This window comes from Phocoena phocoena, chromosome 5 (genome assembly GCF_963924675.1).
Source record: "Phocoena phocoena chromosome 5, mPhoPho1.1, whole genome shotgun sequence".
Taxonomy (NCBI): domain Eukaryota; kingdom Metazoa; phylum Chordata; class Mammalia; order Artiodactyla; family Phocoenidae; genus Phocoena; species Phocoena phocoena.
The window spans coordinates 93,677,693-93,695,222 of NC_089223.1; positions in this window are offsets into that span (position 1 = coordinate 93,677,693).

Genomic DNA, 17,530 nt, shown 5'->3' on the forward strand with positions numbered 1-17,530 from the left:
CTTCAGTTACTTTGGGAAAATCTTTGACTATGGCTTGCAGTTCAGCTTTAGGCCAGGAATGTAAGAAATTAAGGGGTCAGTTTCTGGATCCTCCAAAGGCTTAATTTTAAAGAGACAGATTCTAGTAAGTTCAGAGGAAAAGGGAGTGGGGAGAGTTTCAGGGAAAAAGGAAGTTTGGTGAGAGAATTAGTATGGGGAACTAAGGTTATAGAGAAGGTGTTGGCTACAAAGACGGGAAGGGGGAAGATGGCACTGGATGTGGAGCCTGAGACAAAAGAAAAGCCAAGGAGGAAGAGACTGAGGTTTCTGGAGCCATTTTATACTTCTGGCATTGTTTGTTTGCCTCGGTTAATCTTAAAATCTTATTTTTCAGAGAGGCAATTTTAGGCTTCTCATAAATTTCGGAAGCCTCAAAATACCAGCTGAAATAGGTATTCCATTCAATCCTGGTAATTTTAGTTATAGTGATCTAATTCAGTTGTAAGAAAATTAAGTTTAGGGATTTCAAAACTTCCGGATAATGGCCATTGATATTCTAAATTGCCTTTGGTGAGGTCAGTTCATTTAGTTAGAAATGTGCATGAAGAAGGATCATGGTTTTTAAACATAAAATTGGCCAGAGTCCCTGTAGAGGGGCGCCCTCAAAATAGTTAGATAAAGGGGAATCCCATTTCTCAGAGTTTTTCCTCAGGATTTTTCTAGAGTAGAAGAATAATTTTCAAACAGTCTAAAAATCTTCTAGCTTAAAGAGCTGAAGACTCAAACAGATCAAACAACTTGAACATCTCAAATATCTCAGTAACCTGCAGGCTTAATACTAGCCACTTTTAAAGGAAAAGATTGTCCTAGAGGAGCAGGCTGAAGGCTTTTCAGGTTAGTTCTCATAGAACATTCCTATTCCAAAAGAATGAGCCAAAGGCTGAAAATGGCACCATTTCAATGAAACAGCCCCATCCCAAAGGAATGGCCAAAGGCAAGCCAGTTTCAGTTGAAACGGTCAAAATCAGACTGAAGTACCAAATGAGTACTCACATACAAAACAAGGCCTTAACCAGAAAGAAAGAAACCTTAAAATGGATCCCAAATAAAGCCTGGAGAGTTTCAAAATGCAAAGAGGTTGATAGCTGGGATTCAGGAGAAAGACATACCTTCAAACTTTAGAGTCGGTTAGAAAAGCAGTGAGTGACAATGAGCTCAAATTTAGGTACTGCACCCGACTTCTCAGAGCCATCAGGGGTCTTCTCTGGTCCTTATATGGGCCATAAAACAAACAGATTTCCAATTATTTCTCCCGCAAAAAAAAAAAAAAAAAAGACTTATTCAGGATCAGCAGAAAATCGCCCTTTGGGGTCTGCAACCATGACAAGCCATATGTAAGTGCCCACACAGTAAGGGAAGGAAAACTCTTTTACAGAGGAGAAAAGGAAGTTGGAAGGGTTAAAGTAAACAAAGAGTCCATGACATTTCTTTGACTGAGTTGTTGCCAGGAAAGAAGAGGAGCCTTTCTTCTTCCTGTTGGGCCCTGCTATCATCACAGGGCATGAGGAATCCTTTCAAATCTATTTAATTGAGATTTCTGATTATTAATTTTCTTACAGTAGCAAATATAATAAATAGACCAATAGAATAGGGGAAAAGCTTTCTAAAGGTAATAATTAAAACAATCTGCACTCTCCTGCATAATCAGAATTCCCCTCTACACTGAATAATTTGCATTTATATAAATGTATTTTTATTTCTTCTAACCTTAAAAAGTATTTTAACCCCACTCATCCCTATTTTCTTAAACCACTTTATTGAGTTATAAATTATATACAAAAAGCTATACATATTTAATGTATACAACTTGATGAGTGTGAAGATAAGTATACATGTGGTGAAATCATCTCCATGATCTATGCCATAAACATATCTATCACCTCCAAAAATTTCTTCCCATCCTCTTTATTTACTATTATTTTTGAGATAAGAACACCTAAGATCCACTCTTTTAGAAAGTTTTAAAGTGTACAATACAGTTTTGTTAAGTACAGGCACTGTGCTATATAGTAGATCTCTAGGACTTATCTTGTATAACTGAAACTTAGTACCTTTTAACTAATATCTCCATGTCCCCACCTCCATCAGCCCCTGGAAATTACTATTCTACTCTACATCCCTATAAGTATGACTATTTTAGATCCCTCATCTAAGTGGTATCATGTAGTATTTGTCCTTCTGTGTCTGCCTTACGTCATTTACCATAATGCTTTCCACGTTCACCCATGTTGTCACAAATGGTGGGATTTCCCACTTTTCTAAGAGCAAATGATATTCTATTGTATGCATATGTCACATTTTCTTTATCCATTCATTCATCAATGGACATTTTGTTTGCTTCCATGTCTTAGCTATTGTGAATAATGCGACTATGAACATGGGAGTGAAGATATATCTTCAAGATCATGATTTCAATTCCTTTGGATAAATACCAAGAGGTAGGATTGCTGAATCATATGGTAATTCTATTTTTAATTTTTGAGGAAACTCAATACTGTTTTCCATAATGGCTGCACTAACTTACATTCCCAGCAACAGTGTACAAGAATTCCAAATTTTCTTCACTCTCATTGCAGAAAAACTCCCTGAAAAAGAGTTGTCTGGAATTGCTATCCCCAGTTTTTCTCTTCCCATTCTCTTAAGCCCATTCTAATCAATTCGTCACTCCCCACCCCTCCACTGAAAAAGGTCTATCAAGGTCAACAGTGACCTCGTCATTTTACCTACATTTTTAATATGATCGATCACTTCCTTCTCTCTGATAAGCTTTCTTGCCTTCCAAGTTATCACACTCCCTTTGTTTTCCCCTCCTCACTGATCCTTCCTTCTCCGTCTCTTTTCTGAGTTTCTGCTCTTCCCCCTGACTCTTAAGAGTTATAAGTTGCAACTTGGGTTATCAGAAGGCAATTAAGTATAATGCTGACTTCTGATCTGAATGAGGACAGCAGGTTTAAAAAGAAAGGATGAAGAAATACCAGGCATAGGTTAAATTCTTGCCTCTTCAGATTTCTCCTTTCTTCATGTACATGCTCAGAAAAATAAGTGAAACTACAATTACTATTGCTCATAAGTACATCAGGAAAATATTTAATGCAGTGTTAAACTATGATAAAACGAGAAATGAGTAAAGTTAAGAGACAAAAGAAAAAGATCTTAGAAATAAGAATGACAAAACACTAGAAGAGTCACCTTTTGGAGTCTCCACCCTAAAAGTCATGTTCTGCATGGATGTCGTTCATCTGACTGAACATGGGTGGTTGGCACAAATGATCTTTCATAGATACTTTCAGCTCTACGGTTCATAACTCAATTATTCTGCTCAACATTCTTTCTTTATAGCCCAAACCAATCCACAGGCTCTACTTTCTCAACCACTTGCATTGCTACCACACTAATACGAGATACCATTATTTCTTTCTGAGTTACTGACAATAGCCATCCAACAAGTTGTATTGATCAAGTAAGTTAACTGCTATAAAAAACAATTCCCAGATATGAGTGGCCTAACACAATAAAAGTTTATGTTTATCTCATGCAAAGTTGAAAGCAGATGTTCCTTGTCTGGTGGTTCTTCTGGAATACTCTCCTCCTAGCTGTACTACAGAAACCCCAGACCTCTTCCATATGATGGCTCTACAATTTCTAGGACCTCAGGGCCTCTATAAGAAGTGACAATCTCCTGCTGTCACACTGCATTGACTGGAGCTCAGTCACCTGGTAAGGTTAGCTGACAGGGATCCTGGGAAACACAGAGGAACACATAGTACAGAGTATCTGCCACAAAAGTCCTCCCCACTTTTATGCTTGCCTCTCTACATCTATTCTCAACACAACAGCCAGAGTGATCTTAAAACATAAATTAGGTAATGTCACTCCTCCACTTAGAATCCTGGGATATCCCACTTTACTCAGACTTGAAGCCAAAGATCCTAACAGTGGCCCACAAGGCTCTGCAACATCAGAAACCCCCATTAGCCATCTCCTCCCACATTCTACTTCTCCCCCAGGCTCCTACTCTGCTTCAGCCACAGTGAATTCTTCCTATTCTTCATATATGCCAGGCATGCTCAGCTTAGTGCTTTGGTCTACATGGGCATCTTGCTTGGAGGACTTCTCCCCAGATACCTGCCTGCATGGATAACCCTTTCATCTCTTTCAAGTCTGTGATCATATTCTTCATGTTAATGAGGCCAACTCTGAACACCCTATCTATTGCAGCTACAACAAGCCTACGCACTTCCTAGAACTCCCAACTCTTCTCCCTTCTCTGGCATCCCCGGTCATTCTCCCTGGCTGGCACTCCTAATCTTCTCCTTCCTAAAATGTTTATTTATTTTCTCTCTCACTCTAGCAGAAGGTAAACACCAAGGCAGTGATTTTTAATTTTTAGCATATTGATAATGGTGGCTGGATTATAATAGAAGCTTAACCAGTATTTTTCTTTAAATGAACAGCTCAATTCTCATTACCACCTAACTTCATAGGTACAATTATTATCATCTCCTTTTACAAGTGAGAAACTGAAGCACAGAGAGATTTAAGAGTATGCAAGGTTATTTCATTAGCAACCATCTAGGAAGTAGTGGGGCTGACCTTTAAATCTTGGTAGTCTGGTTCCAGGGTCCCTGGGCACAACCACTAAACTAATCTGCTTTTCAATTTGATACCCCTGGAGCTGTTATAATTCATACTGCAACCTATCAGTAGATACATTTATTTGACAAATGAGGACACTGAGGCAAAGAGTTAGACTAACTTGCCCAATGACACATAGTAAGAGGTGGAGCCAGGTTTGATTAAGATATTTGTCCCTAAAACTTCTGCTCCTAACCACTATGTATATATTTCTAAGAATGCTATTGTATAAAATTACTCCTAGGAATCATAAATCTCTTCTTTGTTGTTGTAAAAAATCACAAGGTTTCCTCAGGACTGTTATTTTTTTTTTTTTTTTTTTTTTTTTGCGGTACGCGGGCCTCTCACTGCTGTGGCCCCTCCCGCTGCGGAGCACAGGCTCCAGACGCGCAGGCCCAGCGGCCATGGCTCACGGGTCCAGCCGCTCCGCGGCATGTGGGATCCTCCCGGACCGGGACACGAACACGTGTCCCCTGCATCGGTAGGCGGGCTCTCAACCACTGCGCCACCAGGGAAGCCCCAGGACTGTTATTTTTAAGCCTGCAAGTATCATTTTACTGCGCGAATGCTCAAGCACATCAGATTGCAGTGTGTATCCCCGACCACTTAATTACCTAATGCTCATAAAGCCTGGACTGCTGACCCAAATCCTGCGGTCCTTCCTCTCCATGGGGTAAGCTCTTAATCAACTGGATGTTCAATTCCGTTTAAGTCAATTTTTTTTGTTGTTTTACTGACTTGAACCATTTTCCAACTGAGCTTACCAAAGTACCATCAAGGACTGCCATCTGAACAGGTTTACATGGACTTCGGTCCAGATTTTAATCAGTCTAGCTGATTGGTATCTACAGTGTGGGGATGGTGACTTGGGACACAGAGGCTGCTGCCCTGAGTCAGTCTGTGGAGCCCAGGGTCCATCTACCAACAGTGACACTTCATAAAGGACTTCTCGAGAAGAATGGAGGAACCGATTGTGCTGCTTGATGTTAGTTTTCAAGGGATGCTCTGATTCGTATCTTCTTCTGTCAGGCGTTATTAAAGATATTTAGTGATCAAAGCATTTACACATATATTTGTGTGTTGGACCCAGAATCTACATTTGCCCTTGGATAAATTATCATTTACGTGAACAGAGAGACATCTGAATTGCTTCATCCCTGAAAGGGAACCTATGTTGATAGATCTTCTAGGTAGCTGCTCAGGGATGCTATGGGTAGGCAGGCCAACCATGACAGTCTTTGTATGAAACCCCAAGGATGTACTACTTGCCCACCTCACCTCTTGTACTGGTCATCTGTTCCTCTCTGTCTGGCTGCCTCCCTGTTTGAGAAATACTTTCCCCCAATTCTAGCTGATTCTCTAGATAATATTTCCCTGCCTTTGTATGAATGAAGATGGGCATGTAACATGCACTGCTGGTCAGAGTACCCTAAAACCTCTGGACAAAAAGGCTGACACTTAGGGATGAGCCTGCAACCTAAGGAACATTTGAGGAGGAAAAAATAGGTGAGCAGTCAAACAGGCATTTTACAATGTGGATTACTTTTCCATTGCCCTATAACAGAGTACTTCAAAATTTAGCAGCGTAAGCAACACCCATCCTAGAGTTGCTGAATGTCAGAGATTCGGGCCTGGCTTAGATGGATCATCCAGCTCAGAGTCTCTCAAAAGACTAGAATCAAGTGTCAGCCAGGTACTCATTCATCTCAAGGCTCAGTTGAAGGAAAACAGATTTCCAAGCTCTCTCCTTAGGTGTTGGCAGGGTTTAGTTCTCTGGGGCTATTGGACTAAGGGACTCAGTTCCTCACTGGCTGTTGGTCAGAGGCCACCTTCAGTTTCTTGCCACTTTGGCCTCTCCATACAGAAGCTGGCTTCCCCAGAGTGAGCAAGGTAGAGGTCAGGAGAAGTAGAACCAGCCAGAGAGAGAGTGCTAGCACGATATAAGTCACAGACTTTCGTACATGAGTCTAGGAAGTGAGAGCCCATCGCTTTTAACATATTCTATTCATTTAAGGCAAGTCACTATGTCCGGCTCAAAGGGAGGGTATGGTACAGGGTCATGGTGATCGGGGGGTGGATATCATCTGGAGCCGTTTTGGAAGGCTGGCTACCACAACAGTCTGTCTACATATGTGTACCACAAGCTGACACTAACTCACTTTGGGCAAATTAGAAAAAGTGTCACCCCACTGATCAGATGCAACCCAGATGCACCCAAGTCAAAAAAAAGTATCCCTTCCTTGGAAGATGCATCCTTGAGCCAGGGCACATGGCTTGGCCCACAGAGACTACCACCTTTGAGCAGTGCATACACTACAAAACTGAGAGTAGCAGCTCTGTGCATACTGTTAAGTCATTTTCTGTCAAAACGTAATTCTATATCAAGTAATACTACTTTGGGAGTGAGGGCCAACCTGTCCTATTTTAGAAGAGTGAAGGCTTTGGTAGAGAACTACAGTCAGTATAATACTATTCATTAAATGAGATAATGCAAACGGCATCTCTGAAATTGAGTTGCTAGCTCTAAATCACTAAGCAAATGTAAGGAATGATTACCTGTATCTGTCTGGTGAGTCCAACCAACATATCCCACCCAATAGCAGCATTTCATTTAGAGCACCCAATAATTAATCTCAGACTCCTATGCCTCTCTTATTCAGCAAAGCTTCACTGAGAACCATTTTTATATAACGTACTTTCAGGCATATGGAGTCACAATGCTGGATAAAATAGTGTCAGATATGGGTTAGCCTTTCTTCACACAGGGGTGAAACTGGTGTAACCCACATGGACTCAAATGTTCCTACACTTCTCTTACTCCAAACCATCTCCCTATCATCACTCTGTGAGACTTCCTAAGGGGGAGAGCTAATTCAGTTAGTGCTTACAATGTGCCATGCATTATGCTATATTGTTTATCTACCTTTGTTGAGCCTATGAATAAGAAAGTGTAGATAAGCTAATAGGGTAACTTTCTGGGACAACTGTCCTCCACGCAGTGGTTAGTGCCCAGGATGCTTTCACCTTGTGCTTCTACCATCTCAACATAAGGTTTCCTTCAGGCTGCTCATAGGAAAGAGAGACTGAAGAATTGTGTTGTGGCTTTCCACTGCTTTAGGCTGGAAGTGATCTATGTCACTTCTGCTCACAACTCATTGTCCAAAATTATTTATATTGGTTGACCAGGCTCCAAAGGGGCTGAGAATTGTGGTGTTCTGTGTGCCCAGAAGGATATGGCAAGCTAACAACATCCACTACCACATTCACATTACCTCTCTACAAATAATGCTGCTGGGTCTCAGAAGGTGTAGGCAATGTTTCCGAGATTATCCAGCAGAGCCTGGATTAGAACTGCTGTCTGTCTGGCTCTAAAGCACGTTTTGTTTTGTTTTGTTTTGTTTTGCTTTCCACTACAGCATCCTACCATTTGGCGGAACCATTCCTTTGCGAACTACTTACTAAGGTATTTATTTCCAAATGGCATGCATTAAATGGGGCAATCTTAATGCCTTACCCCAAACCCATCCTAAGGGAATGAGCTCTCTCCCATATCTGAGCACCTCTCACTTAGACTTAACCTCTCTTCTGTCATTCCACATCCTCTACCCACGCACAGACCTTCTGAAAATCCTGCATGTAGCTCGAAAGCTCTCTACACATATAGCTGTTACTTGAGAGAGTCATTTTTTCCATTTTCCCTTTAAATAGCATCTGTTTTCAGGAAATACTTCAGTGTCTACCCTAGGTCGTTATAAGTCAAGGAAAGTAAGCATATTCCATCTCCTATCCATCCCTTCATTCCTCCATCAGACACCTCTAAGTAGAACCTGGAGGAGGAAGGCACATATGAGAAGGGAGGAACGTGGCTGGTGCCATGTCTAATGTCTTTCCTGGAAAGCTGCAGTCTGTAAGGAACAGAGCATGCTTTACCATTATGCTCTTCCAACACTGAGTGATAAGGTGATCATAAATAAAATAACCATTAGGTCCGTTAACATTTAGTTGGGCATTTAGCACATGATAAGTTCTATGCAACTTTATATGAATTATTTCATTTACTCCTCAAAACAATGTTATAAGTGCAATAACTGGAATAAGTTTATGACTCAGTAAGATCTTGTGCTCTATATTCAGACCACCATATTTTAAATTCTAGCACTTCCTAGTACTTAGCTACCTGTATTGCCTGTTCCTCAATTTATTCATCTACAAGCTGAGTGACACGACTAAATGGCACCAAAGAGAAATGAAGTTGCTGCACCAGTGTCTTTCCTTGCCTTTGTCAACTATATTTTAAGTGTCTTGGAGTCAGGGGCATTTCTCAGTACTCGCTGTGTCCTGACACATTGGAACACTCGAGAAGTATTTTTGATAAGTTAGTGAAAGATTGGTAGAATAAAGGACTTTTACCTTGTTGAAGAATTGTCCTAAATCAAAGCATATGGCATGAGCTGTATGATTTCAAGAACTTCAGCATTCCAGAAACCATTCCAGAAACCACCATATATTGGAAAGATGCTCCTTTATCATCATAAGCCAAGGTAAGCACCTGTTGTTACATGGAAGGCTCTGGATACCCAAAGGAGATAGCTGTGTAGTGCAGGCCAAAAGGAGACAACTTTTTTCTGTTTCCCTGTTAGCTTGGGTTTGGGCCCAGTTACAAAGAAGTTGGATCAGAAAGTAACTTCAAGATGTACATGTTTTCCTAGCACAAGAAAGGGTGCCCCACAGCAGAAATCCAACCAGAAGCTGCATTTGTGGGTAATAACGCAAACCATATCCTGGCGTTCTAAACACATTATTGAATCCTTGCAATTACAGGAATCCATTGCTAAGAGTTGAAGCTAGACCATTTTCAAAGTTGGCATGGAACCAAGAAATGAAGAACTCAAGCTCCATCCATTTTCTTTTTCCACTAATGAATACTCTTTTTGTTCCAAAGTCTCCCAAGTCACTCCCTTGACAATAAAGGTAATTAATGGACCATTCTTGATTCAGATGCTGTTGAAAATGTGGGGGGATTTGATCATTGAATCTGCATCCAAACTTTCCCATTATCTAAGTGACTAATAAGTATGCATGAAATTAATAACAATACTTTTCTAGTAACTTCACAGTTTATTGATAAAGCTCATCTGACAAAGAGAAAATGGAGGCAGAGAAGCTCTGCCAAATAACACTGGAGCAAAAATTTCACTTGATTCCTTTTAAGATGAGATTTGAGATTGGATTTCAATCTCAAATTCAAAGACCTAGGTCCATCATCAGGCTCCCAAAAGTCAGAATTAAATAATTAAATAGCACAATTTCATTCAGAAACTTTTTTAAATGACCTAAACCTAATTTTTTTAAACTCTGAAATACAAGATTTGGGATAGGGTGACTCTCAGAGTCAATAGTAATAATAATATCTAATGCTTCCAATATTATTAAAAAAAGATCTTCAATATCAACCATTTCCAGGACACTTTAAAATTGAGATTAAAACAGGTCTGGCTCTGATTTTTGGAGTAAATAGTGCAAAATGAGACTCTAGAAGTTGTAAATGTTTTAACCATACAGAAACTTATCTTTTTTGGAATTGGCGTTAGTGAATTTAGCTAGACTTTCCCCTCTTTCTCCCAAAGGAACTTCTGTACTAAATTTAAATGCACAGGACAGAATATGAGCTGGTTTAGAAGATGCACTAGTTTACTAATTTGAAAAGATATATGCACCCCAATGTTCATAGCAGCTCTATTTATAATAGCCAAGACTTGGAAGCAACCTAAATGTCCATCTACAGATAAATGGATAAAGAAGATGTGGTGGAATGGAATATTCCACCACACACAATGGAATATATATATGCAATGGAACATAACTCAGTAATAAAAAAGAATGAAATAATGCCATTTCCAGCAACATGGATGGACCTAGAGATTATCATGTTAAGTGAAGTAAATCAGACAAAGACAAATATTATATGATATCACATGTATGTGGAATATAAAGAAATGATACAAATGAACTTATTTACAAAACAAAAACAGACTCACAGATATAGAAAACAAATATATGGTTACCAAAGGGGACAGCAGGGGGTGAGGGGAAAGATAAATTAGGAGTTTGGGACATATAGATACTATTATATATAAAATAGATGTACAACAAGGACCTACTGTATAGCACAGGGAACCATATTCAATATCTTATAATTACCTATAATGGAAAAGAATAGATAGATAAACAGATATGTATTAACTGAATCACTTTGCTGTACACCTGAAACTAACATGACATTGTAAAGTAACTTTACTTCAATTAAAAATGGCTAAAAATTCAAAACTAAAAAGAGATGCGCTAGTTTAAAAATTCCACAGATGTAAGTTTCTTGTCCCTGTGGAATTCATTGGCATCTTCTTGTATTCATGGCAATATGCAATATCCAGAAAAAGATTACCATAGATTTTGCAGTTGTTCACACTAAAATATCACAAGCATTGCATTAATAATTTCAGAGAACACAAGATGAACAATAAATGATTGCTCATAAACAAAATGTTGGTTGCCATTTCATGTTTTCTCACAGAAGCACAGACAACACATGGGTCAAATAAACAAGAAAAAAATTTTTTGAGGGTGTCACAGAGGAATCACAGAGGAGGTACTTCAGGGCTATTTCCCAGGAGAAAAGGAAGAAAATCGAAGAGATTATAAAGAAAGAGATGATGCTCGGAGGGGATCAGCAAGTTGACTGGCAATTCAAAATATCAATATACAAAGAATCAGAGATTGTGGCAAAATAAAAGGGCTCTGAATTCTTTAACAAGGAATCACTGTGGTGCGGAAGCTTTTCCAAGACACCAGGGGCCCACAAGATGTTAACTGGCGTTCCTCAGAAACATCGGTTTTGCAGTCAAATAAGCTTGGGAAATAGTGAGTGTTATAATTCCCAATCTGGGAGATTCAAATTTACTAAGATGTTAAAGACAGGCAAATCTTGGAGAAATAAATCTATTTAACATAGTTCAACCTAACATTTCCTAACTCATTTTATCATGGAACAAAACTGTCCCCCTCCCCACATACATCCCCCCTTCCTTCCTTTCTTCCTCCCTCCCTCCCTCCCTCCCTCCCTTCCTTCCTTCTTCATTCCATCCTTCTTCTTTCCTTCTTTTAGCTATCTTTTCTGGATACTCATTAACCTCTACTACTATACACAACTGTGAGCTCTTGCAGGCTTTTAATGAAGAGAATGACATGACCAAATTTGCATCTGGAGTACAACATGAAAGGTAGATTGGAGTGGGCTGAGACTAGAGGCAGAGAGACCACAGCACTACATGTGATTAGAATTGGTAAGACATAGCTTGGATGGCAGCATGGAGCAGTCAAGGAGAAAAGAACAGAACAAGAACGAAAGAATAAATGCATGCATGAATGAATAAATAAAGATCTACACCAGCTACATCAGAGTAACTCTGATGTTTCTGCCATGTATTCCCAGTGGTTACTGTAAGACAGAAGATAGAAGATGCACTGTTTAGCTTTGAAAATTCGTGGTTTCTGTGGCACATTTCTGGGGAGATGTCTAGGAAGCAATTCAGGATGGGCAGTAAGGAGATAATCCGGGCTTTGGTGTTAGGTAAGAGTCATCAATATTTCATTGATTTGTGAAGCAATGAAAACGTTAAACGTTTACAGCAACATATTATGTTAAAGCTAACTTTAGGTATGGATTTCAATCTACTACAAACCAAAATTGCAGTGTCTATTATTAACTTGTAAAACAATGAGAATGCTAAGTAGCACATGAAGTCTACAAGTCAGAAAAATTGGTTCATACCTTCAGTTCCACTGGGTATCTAAGATTTAAAAAGTAGATATATAAGTAGATCACTTATCTCCCCATGGCTCTAATGTGCCAAGGCAACCGGTGGATCATTGAAATATTCAGTGTAGCCAGTTATTAGGCACCATTTAAATGGGATATGGGTGAATCTCAACTTGTGAAATTTCTGAATCCAATCATTTTTTATTAGAAACCATGAACTTTGCCCCCTTGTTCCTGATGCCTGAAGTTCTCTACAACTTGTTTGTCTCCCAGACAAAACTAAATCATCTTCAAGTTCTAGCTGGAGGTCCATTCCCTCCATGAAGCCTTTTCCAGCTGTCTTCACCAACACACAAGTCAACATGAACCATTTCTTTTTCAGAGCTCTTTTTTTTTTTTTTTTTTTTTGCGGTACGCGGGACTCTCACTGCTGTGGCCTCTCCCGTTATGGAGCACAGGCTCCGGACACGCAGGCTCAGCGGCCATGGCTCACGGGGCCCAGCCGCTCCGCGGCATGTGGAATCTTCCCAGACCGGGACATGAACCCGCGTCCCTTGCATCGGCAGGCAGACTCCCAACCACTGTGCCACCAGGGAAGCTCCTTTTCCAGAGCTCTTAACACCTCACGTCATACACCACACTGTTACTAGATGGACATAAGTCTTTCCTTCAGTTACATAGTGTGGTCCTTCAAGGTAAGCCTTATTTATCTCTAATTCTCCCACTTTACCCCCTTTGCTTAGTTCCTGGTAAGTAAGTACCATTCAATTTCTGTTGAATGCATAGTGAATATCTAGTGAACAAACAAATGAATGTATGCATTACAAAATGTATGAAAGCAAGAATGAAAGAATAGATGCATACATGAATGAATAAACAAATAAAGATCTACACCAGCCATCTACACCAGGACTCTTAATTTGGTCCACTTGGTTTGTTGAAATTTGTTCTTTAGGAAAACTGAGTGGTCGGTATTGTGAAAAGCACTTCACATAGGATTTTAGGCAATTAGGCACAGTCAGGGCTCACAGAGGTGCAGGGAGGCCCCACTTATTCCATAAGATCCACATAGACACAGCCATTGTGCTTCTGGTTACAAAACTGAGGAGCAAGCCATCTTTTACAAGTTTTAGATGAAGAAATGGGAGGGAAAGTTGCTTACATGGTAATAATTTTTGCTTGGAACATCACATTGAAAGTAGAAAGGCCAAAACCAGGAGAAAATGTCAGACACTGGCAAAAAATATTATGAAGGCTGATTGTGTAAACCTTGTCTTGTTTGAAGGGTAAAGACTGTAATCCACAGATCAAGTTCAAATTTCCTGTTTAAATATTGTTAGTTTGAATGTTAATCTGAGTTCCTTGTTTGATTGCAGGGATAGGGGCTGCAAATATTGATTGCCATGAAATGAAAGCAGAAATTCATTTCTGAAAAGGAAGCTGCGGAGCACATTTATATGAACCCAAGTAATAATACCTTGGGATTCTGACTCATTCCCAAACCAGAATGTAATTATTTCCTCTTTCACCCTGCTTCTTCAGCTTCCTTTCAGTTAACTGAATGCACATCCCATATCTGGGCACATTTACAAAAGCTAAAACAAACAATCCAAGTAGCCAAACACCATGGCAACAGAACCAAACTTGACACCACTAACTCACAACAATAAATCTCCACAGATTTCAGAGCCGCCACCAGATCTCCTGCTTTGTCCATTACAAAGCCCCACTTTCCATTGAATCACAGGGAGCCACTGCTTCATGCCATGCCTTCTAATAATTGCCAAACCCAAGCTGTGATGGCCGACAAGGGAAAGTTCACAACAGAGAATCCCCAGCTGAGCAAAACCTGCTACCCCTGTCATGGTTTGCTTTTTAGACCAATCAGAAAGGTCAGGTGGGAGATGCAATCTTACAGAAAGTTAATGAACTAACTTGTGGCAGGCGTGAGAGATGACAACAGAGCTGACCCTAATGTTTTTCTTCCTTCAAGAAATCCCTAGGCCACTGAGTGCATGGATTAACTACATTTCCATGCATTCTGGTTGTGTTGGTCATATATGTACACAGACTTTTTCATTTGTGATTAATGCACCAAACTTGAGAGGAGGTGGAGAACTGAGGCAGCAATCTTGAATTATTTGGCATTTTACACTTCAGTGGTGCCCAAATGCCAGTGAGTAGATAAGTACAGGCTATGACAAAGTTCTCACCACCCCAAGGAAAAGAAGCAGAAAATGAAGAGAATCAAGTGAGGTTTTCAGAAGCTAAATGATCCATCTTAATTCTGAAATTATGCTATCTGTATTTTATCAGTGTTAAAATATCTTCTCCTTTATGCCATGATAGTAGAGGCAAAAAGTATTATAGTTTTTCTGTTGTTGTCATTTTTGTATTTTTTTACTTGTTAAAGTAAAAAAATAGACTCTACAACAAATACCATAATTAAATATATACATCATTTTATAAAATAAAAATGTGAAAAAGTATGCAGATTAATGTAATAGATACTTATATTTCTCAAATTTTAATGAATAATTATCAATAATGTATAGTTTGGTATAGTTCTATGTTATTTTACATAATTAAATAGTTCAGATAAAGTTGACCTCCAATCTCAGTTGCCCACAATTCTGAGTGATATAGGAACAAGACTAGATTTCTGTCTTCAGGTCCTTTTCTACTATTTCAAGTCACTCTTTGTGATCAGAGAAGCCAGATTACAACTGGTAAATGATACTCTAAAGAAACATCCCCCATGTGGATGTTCAGAGGGAATGCAAAGTGGCTGAACAAGATGTGAAAACGAGAAACAAAATCGAGCAGTTACATCATAAATTGTAGTCTCTGCTCTGTGTATTATAGTTCCCAAATCTTCCTAATAGAGCAGGTAAAGCTCAAGAAACCGATTTTCACATTCCTTTGAAAATGCAAATCTCATACATGATCCCACTGTTATTGGGACAAAGTACAACACAGTTAAAATAACTTTGGAATCTGGTCACTCCTACTTAATAGGGTATGTGACTTTGGACAAATTAATTATCATTTTTAAGTCTCAATTTCCTCAACTTTAAAATGAGAATGATAATACCTACCACAAAATTTTAATTTACTGTTGAAGGATTAAATGAGATAACATAAAGCACTTAGCACAGCGCTCAATAAACACTACCAATTATTGCTGTTACTAGGGGTTTTTCTCCTACAGAGGCTACACACTGATGCTGAAAGATTTTGACTCTGAAGATTACATCCTTCAACTGCTGAGTTCATTTCCCCCACCTCCATCAAGACTTCCTAACCCACGCCAGTCCTCAGCAATCTTTCCTAAACTCTCAACATGGAGCATTTATTTTCTCATTTGCAACTCTTACAACCCAAATAGATGTAATTTGCATATATGGTATGTGACTATCTGGACTGAGATCAATTTGGAAAGTCAAGGCATAAGCAACTTAATATATCATGCAAGAGATCAACATACAAATATTCAATATGCAAGGCCTCATATACAAAAGCAAGAAAAAATTTCAGAAAATATTTCATGACAAGAGCCAAATAGTTGGTATGAGTAATGTCTTTTGGTGTCAACAGATATTAAGAGTTCTACAGGCTGGAAAAACTGTGGAAAACTCCATAGTGGAGAAGAGTCCAAAGCTTGGTCATTAGGGTGGGTAAGATTTGGTTTGGCTGAGATGGGAATAATTGCATGAGTAAAATCAATGAATAAATGATTTGGAGTAAAGCAGAGAAACTAGAGCAGTACAAAGTAATTAGAAATAAGTCTAGGTTTTATGTAGTTAGACTGAGGCCAGGAAGTGGAGGTATCAAAGTTCCCAGCCACCCTGTACTTCTGGGAAGGTGCCATTTGGCAGAACTTTCTTCAATTCTGCTTTGTGAAATATTTCACACCCACCTCTATTAGTTCCCCTTAGTGCAACTGTAACGTTCTTTTGCAACATTTTAGCTGTAGGGTTTTTGGGATTTTTTTCTTAACTCGGATTTTCATGACTTTTTGCTTTTCTCTTTCCTGATGCAGTCTCTGACCTGCACCCCACCCTCTCCTAATGTCATACTTCCTCGTCACCTTTGAACTACACCCAATATGAGACCACTTCTTCCTCTCTCTAGATCCACACAAGACCAAAATTCTCTCTCTGATACCAGAAAACCTGTTCCAGGGCTGTGTGAGAGTCTGTGCCTGCCCAGCCATGAAATAGAAGTTTTCACCTCTAAGCAGCGGGGAGACATTGACGGTTTCAGGGGCAGGGGTGGTGATGGGGAATGATGTTGAAAAACAGTTGTTGATTTTTTGTGTCAGTGGGATTTCAAACACTAGAATTTGGTGGCCATCCTAGAGAATTAAAGGATTCAAAACACCACTAGCAAGTCAACAAAATTGAGCCCAGTCACTGCCTCCGTCCATCAGTGTCTTGTGATGCCTGAACAATCACTATGTTTCATTCTCTGTTGTGTAACATTCACCACTCATTCAGTCACCAGGCAGCTCTCTGCCTTCTTTTTTTTAAAGCATATTTTCTGCTTTAATCAGCCTTTCATATTTTTGCAAGATGAGGTTCTCATCTTACATGTCACAAATTTTTAACTTGGAGCCAATTTGGTGTTAAGCCTTCACCTACAATAGTTGTCCCCAGTTAACTGTGCTGTCCATTCAGCCACATTCCCTGCTTGACATAAAGAGAGAGTCTTATAATAGTCTGAATAATACACAAGCACTGTGAAAATCCACACTGAATACTGTTCAAAGTTGTCAGCTAACCTGTGAAGCTTCAAGGCTCATTTGCATACTATGATAGTCCGGTGGTAAGGCACTGGACTGGAATCTTACAAGCAGCCTCATACTTAGTGCCTGAACTCCCACAAAGCACAGTGCCAATAATTATTCACCCAGTCTCTATTTAAATATTTCTAAGTAGTTTCTCACGAACTGTTATTTGAGAAATTCTATTTGTAAAGAGTTTCTCCTTGCAGTGAATCAAAGTCTTCCCTCTATTATCCACTAGGCCTAATCTTATT